This window comes from Protopterus annectens, chromosome 8.part0 (genome assembly GCF_019279795.1).
Source record: "Protopterus annectens isolate FY-2018-M chromosome 8.part0, PAN1.0, whole genome shotgun sequence".
Classification (NCBI taxonomy): Eukaryota; Metazoa; Chordata; order Ceratodontiformes; family Protopteridae; genus Protopterus; species Protopterus annectens.
Genome location: NC_056741.1, coordinates 1,081,819,857 through 1,081,835,130, shown reverse-complemented (window position 1 = coordinate 1,081,835,130; position 15,274 = coordinate 1,081,819,857).

Genomic DNA, 15,274 nt, shown 5'->3' with positions numbered 1-15,274 from the left:
CAGCATACTGTTATGCTACCCTGCCCCTTGTGACACATGTGTTAAGATCATACCTGCTCCTTACAAACAGTTAAACAGGGTGACTCATATGGCATATTACCTATCTGCATAACATTCAGCAGGGGTATGTCTGACATTACTCATGGGGAGCCTTGCTTCTTAATTCTGTGTGGTCTATTACAGGGTATGTCATATCTGTGGGTAGGGTCCTGTACCTCCACCATGTGCTGTATACTGCAGTGACAAGGATGACAGACATAGGTAATTTGTGTTGTGGATGTTGGAGGTGTTACCATGGTTGTTAGACAACTGTCATGGGTGTGACCAAACTATGTATATCCAGCAGTGGTAACCTCTATGTAGGTAGTATGTGCGCGCTCTGTGGTGTTTGAGTGCATTGACACAGTTACATGCATATGTCTGTGTCCTTCTCCATATCTGTAGCTGTCATGGGAGGTACATACCGTGTAGGACATTGTGGGGTGTGGAGGGGTACAGTGACCTACATGTCCATAGCTGACACACCATGTCCGCTGACACATTACTTGTACAGGTATTACAGGACTAGTGTGCCACTGTGTATATCGATGTGGAGCCTATTGTACACTTGTTGCCCCTGTTCCCCCCTGACACATGCAGTGGTGGGCAGGCATGTACATATGTGGTGGTTACTGGTGTCAGTGTTTTTGAATGGGGTATGGTACTCCAGTATCCACACTGGTGTTCACTCCATGCCTGTGACACCAGGCACCTGTTGCAAGACATCTGCACACATGTGCCTCACACAGTCTATATATGTATATATATATATATATATATATATATATATATATATATATATATATATATATATATATATATATATATATATATATATATATATATATTGATATATTTATACCTGTATATGGATATATATCTGTTTGTATATATGTATATAAAATATGTATATATAGATGTAGATATATACATATAGATGTGGGGAGAGAAGGGGAGAGAGTGAGAGAGAGACACAGGGTGAGTGAGAGTGTGAGGGGGTGGGACAGAGAGAGAGATAGTCATATACAGACATATCTGTTGTCAGTCAGATCTATCTGTATATGTATAAGTCTCTACAGATATCTATATATGTATGTGTGTATTACATATATCTGTACATACATACATATTCTACCAATCTCGATGTCTGTGCAGTAAGTGAGAACCTGGTTCAAGGCTCCTGAGAGCACACCAGCAGTACCAGGCTATACCCCATATCATGCGTTTTGGCCCCAGGACTCGGGACAAAACAAAAAGGGAGGGGGGTGTGTCCATATTCATGGAGGACACACACACCTCCAGGTTAGTGGCAACACATGAAGCATCACAGACCATCCAGGTGCAGATAACCGTAGGCAAACCTGCTATACAACTGGTAGCATGTTACAGACCACCCTCCCAATCTCAGGGACCACAGTCAGCCTTCCTGTAGACATTGGAGGATATGACTGTCCCACCACACATCATCATATTGGGATACTGCGACTACCCTAAAATACACTGGGTGCATTATTCTACCCCTAACACCCTAGCCCAAAGGTTCCCAGAATTCACTATGTCAAATGCAATGGAACAGCTAGTCACCTCTCCCACAACAGGAGATAATATACTAGACCTGATCATCACAAACATGGAGACAATGTGCTACACACTGGAAGTATTCTCCTCACTAGTCACATCTGACCACAGACTAATCCCGCTGGACATACATATCCCACCTCCCCCACAACACAAAAGACTACAGTGGAAAACCTCTCACATGCTGACTTTACACTTCTTATACCTGGGTTGGTATCCTTAATGCCCACTGGGCCAGTGTAAACCACTTCCCACAATGCAGGCACTTTCACATATGCTTTCTACAGACATCTCCAAGAATGCATGGATCGTGCAATCACAAATGAAACCATGATCCTCTCCACCAAGGGCAGGCATCCTGTCTGGTGGACCCCAGCATTGAACAAAGTGTATAACAACAGAAGGTAGCTACTGCATGGCAGAGCATACTTCCATAGAGCTACGGCATCTCTGATCAGCAGTAGTAGAAAGATACGTTTTGTCATGCAAACATGCAAGGCCAACAATGAGGGGGACATCACTATGGTCACTACAGATAACCACAAGGCCTTCCTCTGCTATGTTACACACCTGGGTGGGAACCCTCAGTTGTGTGCACAGTTAGTTCACAGTGACAAAAGCTACACTGAACACACAGATAATGCCAACATTCTGGCAGACAGGTTCAGTGCTGGTTTCTCCCCTCCCTCACCCACACATGTGGAATTACTTATCCCAGCTGACTGTAACCACCCTGTCATCTCAGATGTCCCGCTGGAAACCACCCTCAGCAGAGCTGTAAACACAGCATCAATGGGACCCAACGGTATTGCAGGTTGCATGCTACGTGAACTGCAAGAGGAGCTACACATGCACATTACATGCTATTCAGCCATAGCCTTACTACAGCATATGTACCTGGACACTGGCATACAGCAACAGTAGTCCCACTCCACACAGGAGGCACCTCTACAGACCCTGGTAACTACCGCCCCATAAGCTTAACCAGCCTGGTCTGAAACACTATGGAAAGGATCATTATGGTACCCATACACAGAGACATTGGGGACTTAGACACTTGATCCCACCCAGTTTGGCTTTGTAGAGGGCAGATCCTGCATTATGAACCTGGTTGACCTTTTCAAATCAGTCACTAGAGCCATTGATGAGGGCACAGCGGTCCATACAGCCTACCTGGACTTGCCTACGGCTTTCAACACAATATCGCACTCTGGCATCATAGACATGATCAACAGCTGAAATGTAAATCCATATGTCACATGATGGGTTGCAAACTGGCTAATGGATAGAAACCCTACAGTCAAACTCACTGGTGCCATTTCAGACTCAGAGCCAGTCACATGTGGTGTCCCACAGGGCTCTGTCCTGGGACTGCTCATGTTCGGCATATCATTCTCAGATGTGGAAGCAGATATGGGAGGGTAGTGGCTGACAATGTTCAAAGATGACTGCATACTAGGCGCCATAGGCGATACACCTGCTGACAAATACATCCTACTGACAGGCCTCACGGACGCCAGCAATTGGTGCCGGAGTCATGGCCTTACACTGCATGCCACGTAATGTATACTCATACCCTTTTGGATGGACAAGGTACCTACACATCATCACATAGACAATAACCCACTGAGTACAGACAAAGTAATCGGAGACCTGGTGACACTGTTCAATGCTGATCTCTCATTTGACACCCACGTTGCCAAAGTGGTTGGATGGACTTCCTACCTTGCCCACCTTATCATGAAGGGATTCACATCCACATCAAAGGGGTCATTGTACCCCTATACTCCTCCCTTATCAGGCCCATGACTGTGTACTATGCCCCATTTGGTATGTACCTCACCTGGCACTTGCAACAGCTAGGGGGACCCCGTAAGTACATGACCAGGAGGATCAAGGGTCTGCATCAACTGTCGTATGCTGCCAGACTAACGTAACTCATGCTCTATTCCATAGCATACTGCCTACGTAGGGGTGATCTGTGCCTGATGTAGTAGGCCATGTCCAATCTGGTATTGATGGACATGTTCCACCTCATACAATCCAAATCCATCAGAAGCACAACAGCTATGGATTTAAACCTCAGCACACATATGAATAGGACATACTGGGACAGATCCATCACTAAGAGGCTTCCCATACTGTGGAACAGGATCCCAGTTCATGTTAGGCAGAGGCCATCACTGACACTCTTCATGTGCATTCTTGACAAGTGGATGGGAGATCATAGGTTTACAGCAGGCATCTTCTCTGTGTCACTACTAGACAGAGGCACAGTAAACTAATGCTATTATGTAGGGGGATCTTCACTGTGTCACTACTATACAGAGGTGCAAGTTTCTAAATCTATTCTATACACTGTCTGCAGATAGCCTAGTACTAAACTATGACACTGTGAAACTATATATGTCTATGTATTTCTACATCCCTCTCTATCTATGTATACACATATGCATATTATATATATATATATATATATATATATATATATATATATATATATACATACATATCTCGATATACATATGTATACACATGTTATATATATATATATATATATATATATATATATATATATATATATATATATATATATATATATACTCCTTTTTAGTTCCACATATGTATACACACAGTAACGTACTGCTGGACATCCATTACTGTACAACCTACTTGTACATTGCACTACAACCTACATTGCTATCTGCACATAGCTACTGTCACATACATATGTATGTGGAGCCTTCATTGACAGTTTCAGTATGTCCCTGGCCCTATGCACATCTTCATATACATAGATACAGACCAATAACATATCTGGAGGGTTCACAGTATGTAGAGTATTATAGTAGTACTTTACATTACCTGTGTTTGTTGCAGCTGTTTGTGAAGGCTTGCAGTTGCTTGGCCTGCTGTCAGCCTCTTTGCTTTGTTGTTTCAGTTTTTTTTTATTTTCTTTCATTCTCTCTTTATTTTTTTTTCTCTCTCTCTCTCTCTCTCTCTCTACCTACAGTGGGTGCAATGACAGTATTGCATGTGTGGACTGGGAGTACAGGATGCTTTTGTAGGTATCTGCACATGTCCATGTGATGGCCTCTGCACCAATTATTAGCCAACATTTACTAATTGCATGCAGCCTGTTGTGTAGTGAGTGCAGTTCTCACTGTGATTACAGGACTTTGCTATAAAAAGGTCTGTTAGGTAGGCGTAGCCCTTTCAGATTATCAGGATGGGGACCATGCTGGTTTGCTGTGGACACTGTTCTGTGAGTGTAAGGGTTGGTATGTCTCTCATATTTCAGGCTGTGTTGTAGACACTGAAATGCATGTTGTTCTGTAAGCTGAGTATTCCTTCCTCCAGTGTCCTGTTCTCTGTGTGTATGTAAACTGACACCTACGACTAGTAATACTGTGTATATGGGTGTGTGTGCTTTCCTGTGGGGATTGTGGTGTAACTGGTATATAGCAGTGGCTCTTGCAATCTGTTGCTATGGCTTCAATATTTGGCCTTTACATTCACTCCTTGTATGCCTGCTAGGTGTCTTTCCTGCAATGTGTTGCTATGGCTTTCCTATTTTCCATTTACATTCACAGCTTGTAATGCTTGCTAAATCTGTTTGGGCAGCAATTCCCTATGTGTTTGTTGTGGTAGGGTGTTACTGCATGCAGTGTGGTCTGGCCATGGTGTGGGCCTTGACACTTACAAAGGTATTTGATCATGCTGCTGAGCAGGCCTCCCATACTCTCCGGTGCATCTTTTATCAGCCACTGCAGTTGTGACTGTGGGTTATTTCAAGCATATGTATTAGGACACCATTTGTGCCATGCAGGTGGTGCATACCTTCAGTCAGTCATAGTTACCATTGCATGTGTAGTTACACCTTTCTGCCTACTGTTAGTACATTTGACAGGGTGTCAGTAGGGCACAGTTGACATTTGTTTTCACATCAGGGACATCCCTGTAACTCAGTCACAGTTGCTATGTCTGATCTCTTAACTATTCAACTATGGCAGTGTTTATCCTGCTCTGAGTATGTGTGTGGCTTGCCAGATGCTACTGTGACATTATTACCTAGTAGCTACCAACTATCATGACTGTTTCCCAGCACACAGTACTATTTTACAAATCCACTAGATTTGACAGTAAATATACATGGCACGCTTTGTGTACTAGACTTGCTATATTCCCTTTACATTAATTCCTACTATTTTATGATAGATTTCTTTCAGCACAATTTCTTGTATAGCAGTCATGGCTTAGTGGTAAGCCATGCAGACTAGTGTTTCCTGGGTTAGAGACTGAGGGAGGTATTTTATTTTGCTGCTGAGAAAACTACAGGCTTTGTCATTCAGAGTGACTAAGGCACTTTTAAGCAGTTGTAAGCAGGTTAGCGCTGATTTGCACGGAGGTCACACATGCGCACTGCCGCTTAGCTTCGCGCACACACGCTTAGTACTGCTTAAACGTGCTTACTCTCACGCACACCTGCACTATTTTCTTTTAAAGAAAAGAAAATGGGGAGATAGGAAAGTGGTGAAAAAAGGGGCACAAAGAGGGTAGGACAGTAGGAAAACAAGCTTGGGTTTTGCAGGAGGGATGTAGGAAAGGCCCATAGCTGCCAATTTCTTTGTCAGCAACAGCTGTGCATATGTTTGTAATTTGGTGCGAAATTTGAAACCTTCCACCCCTGAGAGAGGTGTGAGGACAACAATAATATTTGTCGTACAGCCAATTGTAATTACCAGTTTACATGTCAAGCAGACATGTCTGCGAAATGGGCAGCTATGTATGGCACGTAATTTTTTTGTGGGTACAGAGTGCCCTTTTTTTTTTTCAGGTGAGACTGGTATGTCAGGTACAGGAAGTCGGTATAGCTGGGGAGGTAGTAAGGGAGGTTAACAGACAAGACAAACAAGACGCATACAGGGGTGGTGTATGACACATGTGGGGGGGGGTTACACAATTGACGGGGATGGATGTTTGGATATCTCGAGCCCATGAGCCCACAGATGGCAACAGTGGAACTGAGATCCCCACCCATGGGCAGTTGCCACTGCGCCTTCACTGCCCAGGATGGGGCTGTGCTGGGGGCTGTGTAGGCTGGGCAGCAGGCATGCCCATGAGTTGTGCCACCCGTGCCTCAAGCTGGCGTAGGGGCCCAAGCACAGCGTGCCGGATCTCCCTACGCACCACAGTCCAGACACTACGGAGGGTGAGTGGATGTTCTCCTCCGGCCACACTTGCAGAGGGGGGACGAGCCCCATCCCCTGCAGTGCTTCCACCTGCAAGTGGCACAGGGCCACCGGAGGAGGGTCCAGCCTGGGCACTACTGCCAGGTGCACTCGCCAGCTGAGGTGGGAGAGGTGGGTCCGCTGGAACCCGCCTTCCCTGTCGTCCTATGTTTTGCATTATATTATGACAGTTTGGGTTAGTAACGTACAATACCATTCACAATTAGTTGTAACAGCATGCATTAGTATTCCCATTAACCAAACACCCATAAATTCAAGCCATTGAACAGCAAGCATAACACATGCATAATTTGAACAGGAATACTCAATCCAACAACATGCAGGGTTGATTGATGGCAACAGGCCATCAGGTTTGGATGTATGAACAGGGCACATGCATCAATGTACATGCAAATATGTATGAACCAACAGGACAAATGTCCAGGGGTGTTAATTGTGAATGCACATACCCATTTTACGTGGAATGGATTATTTGTGGTTATAGGGTAGGATGAAGAAATATATCATTAACAACTTCAAATACCTATACATATGCTGTACATTCCTACTAGCTGCAGATATATACACACTACATGTCTGACTACAGTTTCCTATGTGACAACTAATTCAGGTTGGTGATAGGAATGTTACTGCTATATCAATATACATTTCATATTTATTCATACACATTCATATCTGGCTCTGTTCAGCTACATCATCCTGCTACATTTGCTTTATATGGCTATAGACAACTGTGGATGTTTGGTATTTCAGACAACCATACTATCTGCGTATTGCAAACTGAGAGCAACATATCCAGATTTTGGGACACACATTCCAGCTTCAGTACTTTTTTCAACACATGTTGCTGTTTGGTTCTGCCTGTCACATTCATTTCATTCTGTACTGACTGCAGTATACATTATTCAGGAGTTATTACTACTTTATTGGTGGATTCATACCTCTTTCTCACACTCTCTCACTTGTTTTATTTTTACAATTCAAGATGGTACTGAATTCTAGGCTTTATTGACATGTTTTACTTTTAGTTATAACAATCCTTTCCAACAGTCTCACTTATGTCATGTTTCAGAATTTCAACAGGGATATATTTCACACATGTGTTTTACTCAGCTTCTGCAGCTGTACTTTTCAGCCTGCTGCATGTTATGTACTATTATATTACAGGTGGGACATCCTTATTTCAGACTTGTTTCATTTTTATGTTTGGATTACAGGCTGCATCACACTTTTGTAATCAAGCAATACTTGCAAACTCTCTTACACTGTTACTTGCACATTTTATTAATAAGTGACTACACTGCACTCTTTTGCTAACTGTCATACTTATATATTTTTTTACAGTTACAGGGAGAGAATTACTGACCTGCCTGGTGGCGCAACCACACCAGCCTATCGGCATAGGCTCGACGGTTCATGGAACGGACACATGCAGCTGTAATATGAATGAAGTAATATTAGAATACACATCTCCATAATATCAACTAGTTTAATTTCTTACATAAATAATTACATGTAACTTACTCAGTAGTGGGGCGTTGGGCATTTTCCGGGCCTCCTGGATCCAACGGTTCAGTTGGTCCTGCTTCCATCTCTTCAGGTCCGCATGGTGGTGACGGACCTGTTCACCAGTCCTTGGTATTCTTGTGGCACTGGTGGACCTGGCCCTGCATGAGTTGGGCCTCATGATCATGGACAAGGAGCCAAACCATATATTTGGAATCCTCAACACCCCACCTCTGTGCTCGGAAGCAACTACCCTCACCTACACCTGACATCCTGGCTGCAAGTCGGTTCCACAATCGGTTATGCTGTGTATTCCCGCCTATGGGGGTTATATATGCCGTTTTTCCCCCACTTATCTGTGATTGGCCATTTTGGAATTGTATCAGCTTCACAAAACCTGCTTTGTCATGCTCCTCTTTCTGTTCATTCCTATGTATATGCTATTACTGCATTTCTAAGTGCAGCTGTCATGGCTTAGTGGTTCAGTACTTTGACTATGGTGCATGGTATCCTGGGTTTGAATCTGGCCATTGCTTTTTATATTTTATGACTGTCTACACAGGCTAGGAGGTATGTCTGTGTAAAGGCAGTTTTGATACAGCTTGCTCAACGTTGCCTGTCGGTTAGCTTGTTGGCGCAGTGCGCAGCTCCGCGCAAATGGGTTATGCCGGTTTACGCATCGTGTGGCTGTCAGCATGCATAGTACACTCAGCTCAGCTACGGGCACACAGTTTCAACGTGTTAAAATGCTGCTCAACCCCAGGCAGTCATTTTACACCTATTAAACCACTGCTCACCTACGGGCACACATTTTACACCTGTTAAAACACTGCTCACCTACGGGCACACATTGTACACCTGATAAACACTGCTCACCTATGGGCACAAATTTTACACCTGTTAAAACACTTCTCACCTACAAGCAGATATCCTCAACTTGTTAGACTGTAGCTCAGCTATAGGCACATCTGACATTTTTTTTTTTTAGCTCACATTTCTTCAAAATACATGCCCATTTCATTACATTTTGCATAAAATATAATTTTATATGTGTACATATATGTCAGGGACTTGTTTCGTGCTTATTTCACTAAAAATAAAAATTGATGTTGTGGGGTTCGAACCATGACTGCCTCCTCTTCAGCTGATGTCTCTACCGTTACACTATTGCTTCTGGGCTTACTTTGCATATTTAGTTCTTATATCCTTTTCAACTGACTGCTAACTGTGGCTAAGTGCCGGGCACGCCCTTGCAAACGAGCGCACTCACAGGCAAACATCTTTACAACTTATAAAAAAATATATAAGATGTTCATTTCTACATTTTATGTTCATAGTCTGTCGGGGCATGTGTTGAGTTGTGTTTATTCACATTTACACGGACTCTGTCATGGGGGTTTACTTTCAGGACTTTTACTCTTCTGGGGGCATGTCCGTTTGCAGAGCTCACCCTACGGACACGCCCCCTACTGTCTTACATGGACCGTGTTAGCCTTAGTTGTGATTCAGCATGCCCTCATGCATATGCATGGCATGCTGACATCACACCGTTTAACTGCACCCTCCATGTAAGCCTTGTAACTCTTACACAGAGGCTTCATGAATCCTGCCCTATATTCTCCATCACAATCAGGCAAGTATCTGTCTTAGCCTCTCCCAAGCTCAATCTGACCCATATCAGGGAACAGTGAGGAGATCAAGCATGCTTGTGCAGAATCATACTGCAGCCTGGAACTAGGCCCTAACTGTCCCCTTTCCCTTGCAGCAGTCTTGCCAGCTCAGCACGTACTACACTCAGGAGTTTTATATGTACTCTTCCAAATAAGTCACTTGAAACTTATGGAACACAGAGATCATCTGGTTTGTACACTGCTAATGCAGCAAACGTAGCCTGTCTCCCTCTGCCAGGATGAGTGAAACAATGTTGGACATTCACTCAAATACTCCCCTGTGGCCCCTCCAGCTTCAGTGCTTTTACATGGGTCATCTGGGGTGCTGTAAGGGCTTTCTCCCCATACACAATTGTGTCACTGGACATTTTCTTTGTTCTTTTTTCAGCATAAATCTCTAACTTTACTAGAATGACATTCTGTGCAGTCATTTTCAACAAACTAGTGTTAACAATTAAATTATACACACTAAAGAAGAAACAAATAATTAAATGTAACAGCAGTAATAATAAAAACAGTAATATAGAAATAACACCATCCAAACAATATGCATTCAGATATCATAATTTTTTCCACTACACACAGTAGTCTGAATGCTGTAGCAGACAACCCTACTGCCATAAAAGAAATGTCATATTGTCTCTGACAATGGGCAGTGTTTAGTGGCAAACTAACTACACTAGTACCCAGATTACTTGCACCCAAAATGGCTCCCAGTAAAGTGAACTAATATCCACTGATGCATTAATTACTAGGTACCCAAGGCATCTCCTGAATGTATACTTAACAATAGCAACAACAAAAATGGCCATTGTGCTTCATTTTGTTTTGTTTAGACTTTGGCTTCTTTTGTATGCCAATTGAACCAAGGGTTATTGACCCTGAAGCAGTCAGAAAGAATTACGTTACAAGATGGTTTTTTATTGGCTCATGGATAGAACCCATTCAGTGAGAATAGGAAATGCTAGATCCAACTTCAAACCTGTGACTAGTGGTGTACCACAGGGCTCTGTCCCAGGACCCTTCCTGTTCGGTATCTACTTATCAGAGGCACAATCAAACACAGAGGGACTATGGCTAACAAGGTTCACAGATGACTGCAAACGTGGTACCATAATTGAGACCCCAACTGATGTAGATATCCTTCAAAAGGGTCTTACGGATACAGATACATGGTGCCAAAACCATGGCCTCAAACTAAATGCCAAAAAGTGCATCATCATCCCCTTTGGAAAAAAACAAGTACCTATGAATTACAACATAGATGGTAGCCCACTTACCACGGAGAGTGTGATAAGAGACCTAGGGACTCAGGTGGATAGTAACCTCTCCTTCAACAGCCATATTGCTAAAGTGGTTGAAAATACTTCTACCTGGCCCACCCTATCACAAAAGGGTTTGCATCCAGGAATAAGGATGTTATTGTCCCCCTCTACTCATCAATTATTAGACCCATTATTGAATGTAATGCCCCATTCAGGATGTACCTAACAAGACATTTGCAACAACTGGAGAGGCCTCAAAAGTACATCACAGATAGCATAATGGGCCTCAAACAGTTGCTCTATGACATGAGGCTAAAAAAATACCTCAGACTGTACTCGGTCACGTACCGGCTACTCAGAGGTGATCTCTGCCTGACAAACAAGGCTATGTCAAACCCCAAATTACTAGAAATGCTCCACCTAAAGAAAACCCAATCCACCAGAGCTACACGCTCAAGGGACGTAAACCTGACATCATCAATAAACAGGACTTGTTGTAGGGACAGATTCATGCCTCAGAGACTTCCCTTGCTCTGGAATAAGGTCCCCATATATGTCAGGCAGAGCTCCTCATTAGCACTCTTCAAGAGGAATCTTGATGAGTGGATGGGAAGCAGGAAAGTCACCCCGGGAATCACTTCAGTGGCCCTGCTAGACAGGGGCGCAGGAAACTAAACCACCTGGGAGGTAAGCGTAAGCAAAACATTTTTTTGGCTAGGCTTAATTATGCCCTAGGGCCAATAGTCTAGTACCTACCTATGAACCTATGAACCAATTTACCTTCCACTCCTGATGAGGGTGTACTAGGCTTAGCATCCTGATAAGAACTGCTCTCAGGTGCTGCATTGTTCCTATTCTCTTCTGAACACTTGTCTCTGAGGAAAGTATATAGCATATCGTCTCTTCAGGCACATTGCAAAGCTACTTAGCTACCTCCTTGTGTGGTAACTTCACTGGAGATCTTATCTCTTTGAACAGTGCATCTCCATTCTATTGACTGACTATGACATTGTTAGGTTATGAAGGCATGAAAGCAAACTTCCCTGACTGTTTTATCATCTTGGATTGATGTATCTGGCTGTCTGACTGCATAGTGCTGTATGTCCCATTGCAATAATAGACCTTCTACTGTTTGCAGAGTTGGACAAGTTAGGAGAATCAGTCTTTGTTATCTGTCATTGAAGGAACAATAATACCTGCCTGGATTTATTTGAAAGAGTTCTTGTGATCCAGAAGTTTAGCAATTAATGTGGCAGAAGTAAGAAGACACTTTGTTTTTAGAACACAGTGCAGGAAACTTAAGCAAAGGCCCAATGCTTCTTCAGTATTTTATTGGAGATGTGGTCCTTCAGAGTGAAGCATTCAGGGAAACACGAACAATGGAAACATTTTATGCCAAGGAGGGTGCCTATCATCTGGGATTGGTTGCAAGGCCATGTACACATGTTCCAGTGTTATTCCCCTTTTAAACCCAATGCTTCTAGTAAGTACATTTCAAAAAATGAATGCGAAGTAAAGCCTAAATAAATAAAGGTTGTTTCATCTACGACAATTTTATAATTCTACCAGATTTTCTTTTAGTATCATTAACTCCTCTTGTCAACTCTCTTACCTACTCTGTGGACCTTGTAAAGTACTAGAGTTTAGTGGACTTTTGAAAGGCAAGAACTCTGATTTTGCTGACATGATTCAAATACCCATAGCATTTTTGCCTAAGTGCACCTTTATTTCAACAGTGTAAGACAGCACTTTTTTTGTCAGGAGAATCATTAGTGTGTTTGATTTGCTTTGACATTTCCTGGCCTAGTTGCACATTGCATAATCATCTTGCACAGCTGCTTGGTACCCACCTCAGGGTTTATTTTGATACAGCTCCTTGGCATAGCATATAGCTATCAAATCCCTACTTATTTAAGCATAGCTTAGCTTGCTTATTTACTTATGAAAGTGGGCTGAGAAGTTAACCGGGTGAGAGCTGTGCAGTCACCCCATCATCTCTTTAATGTCTAGCTCTGCCTCCCCTGACTGAATGTAATAATAGGTCTCTATAGAAGGGTGCACTGCATTTTGGGTGAGGCAAACATTAAGGTAAATGCATAGTTCTGATATTTTTACCCAACACTTGGTGGATTAATATGAAATAGACCAGACTGGTTGAAGTTAACTTCTGCCATTGCTATGAAAGTTTCCATGACATTTCATTTAAAAAAGCTTGCATTTTTGCAGTTGCAACTTGTACCATGGTGTTAGAAAAATATGTATTTAAATATATGTGAAATGCTAGTTTAAAAGCAAGGTAGTTTATAATGCATTTTATTCTATTAATCATATAACAGAAGGGATAAATTCATGTGTAAATGCAAGTAGCTTCTGAAACTGCAGTGTGCTTTGACCCCTGACCCTGGCAGCTGCCAGCTCAGCAAGCTTAATGTTTATGCTTTTCATAAGTGATTATCTGCTGGGTCAGGAAATTAAATGTGTAAATCTTCCGCTCCTTCCTGATGAGATAACTTGTCCTTGTAAATAATGAAATCTTCTCCTCCTGCATGAAGTAACTTGTCCTTGTGAGATAAAAACACAGCTGGTAAAGAAAGTGAAACAGTGAACAAATATGTATGTTAAAGACTGAATCTGCTATTGTATTTGAACTGATATGAGACCTTTAAAAAGTAACTTTACAGGAAGATATTGTGCCTGACCGGATGAAACAGCAAGGTTGTATTATTATCAAAAGAATGTTTTTGATAAATATACAACTGCAGCTGTTGCATGAATAAAGGCCTGTAAGCTAAAGTGATGTTAATACCCTGTGACTTGTAACGTCAGTAAGGTGGGAACAACTTGAATGTTAAACCTATTTAAACTTGTGAACTTCCTGTATCATGTTAGACAAAATTCTGTACTTGTATGGTTTTTTGCCTCCTGGTGTACACTAGTAAACTTTTGAATCTGAACCTCCTGTGTATTGAATGCTTAATTTTATTTAACATTTTGGTCCTTCGGACCGGAATCCCTCAGACAGCTGCAGATCAGAGTCTACCGGTGGTCGAATACTGCACAGGAGAAGTTACTGAAATGGTTCTTCTTGGGTGAAAAGACCTCCGACTGAATTGTCGTTTAAAGAGGCTGGCCACTTTCTGATCTGTGGCCGAAGAGCGGACATTGGCCAGTTCAAAACCAGGAGGCTCAGGTAGGAAGAATTTGCCTTTTTTCTGTTTTAGATCATGGACTAGGTTACAGTATATTATTGTCAAGATTTGTTTTGTAGATCAGGGACAAAAGGAAGTACTGTATATTTGGTCATAGATCAGGGTAACAGAATAAGGTAGGCAGTTATTCTAGATAAACTGTGAACAGGAATTGAGAATTTGATATCACGTGATAAAAAGGGTTACGTAACATTTTTTGCACTATGGGAAATCAGTGCACTAAAACATCACGAGATCCGCCCCTAACCAAAGATGCAAAATATATGCAATCACAACGGTCCGATAACATTAGGTATTATATGAAATGGGTTAACAAATATGAATTTGATGGCAAACTAGATAAAGCTTCACTAGTTAAACTCCTTAAACAGCTTAAATCTGATGCAGGAGGCCAGGCAAAAAAGCAACATCAATTAGGTATTCCTCAGGTGCATAGGTGGATTGAGGAAGCAAATCGTAGAGAACAGAAGCTTAAAAATTCAAAAACATTATTTTTAGACAAAGAAGATAATAACTTGGTAATGGCAATGGCTCCTCCTCCTCTTCCCTTGCCCCCTCCCTTACCCTTTTCAGGATATGAAGTGAGTGGACAGGCTGGTCTGCCTCCACGTTATCCTGAAGTCTCAGCAAGACCACAACCATTTGTTAGAGATCCTATTGAAACTAGGTCCCGAACACGTAAAACACATAGGGACACAGAATCATACCAAATAGAGAGAAATCTACAGGATGAGAGTGAGGAAGAAATATGCCCA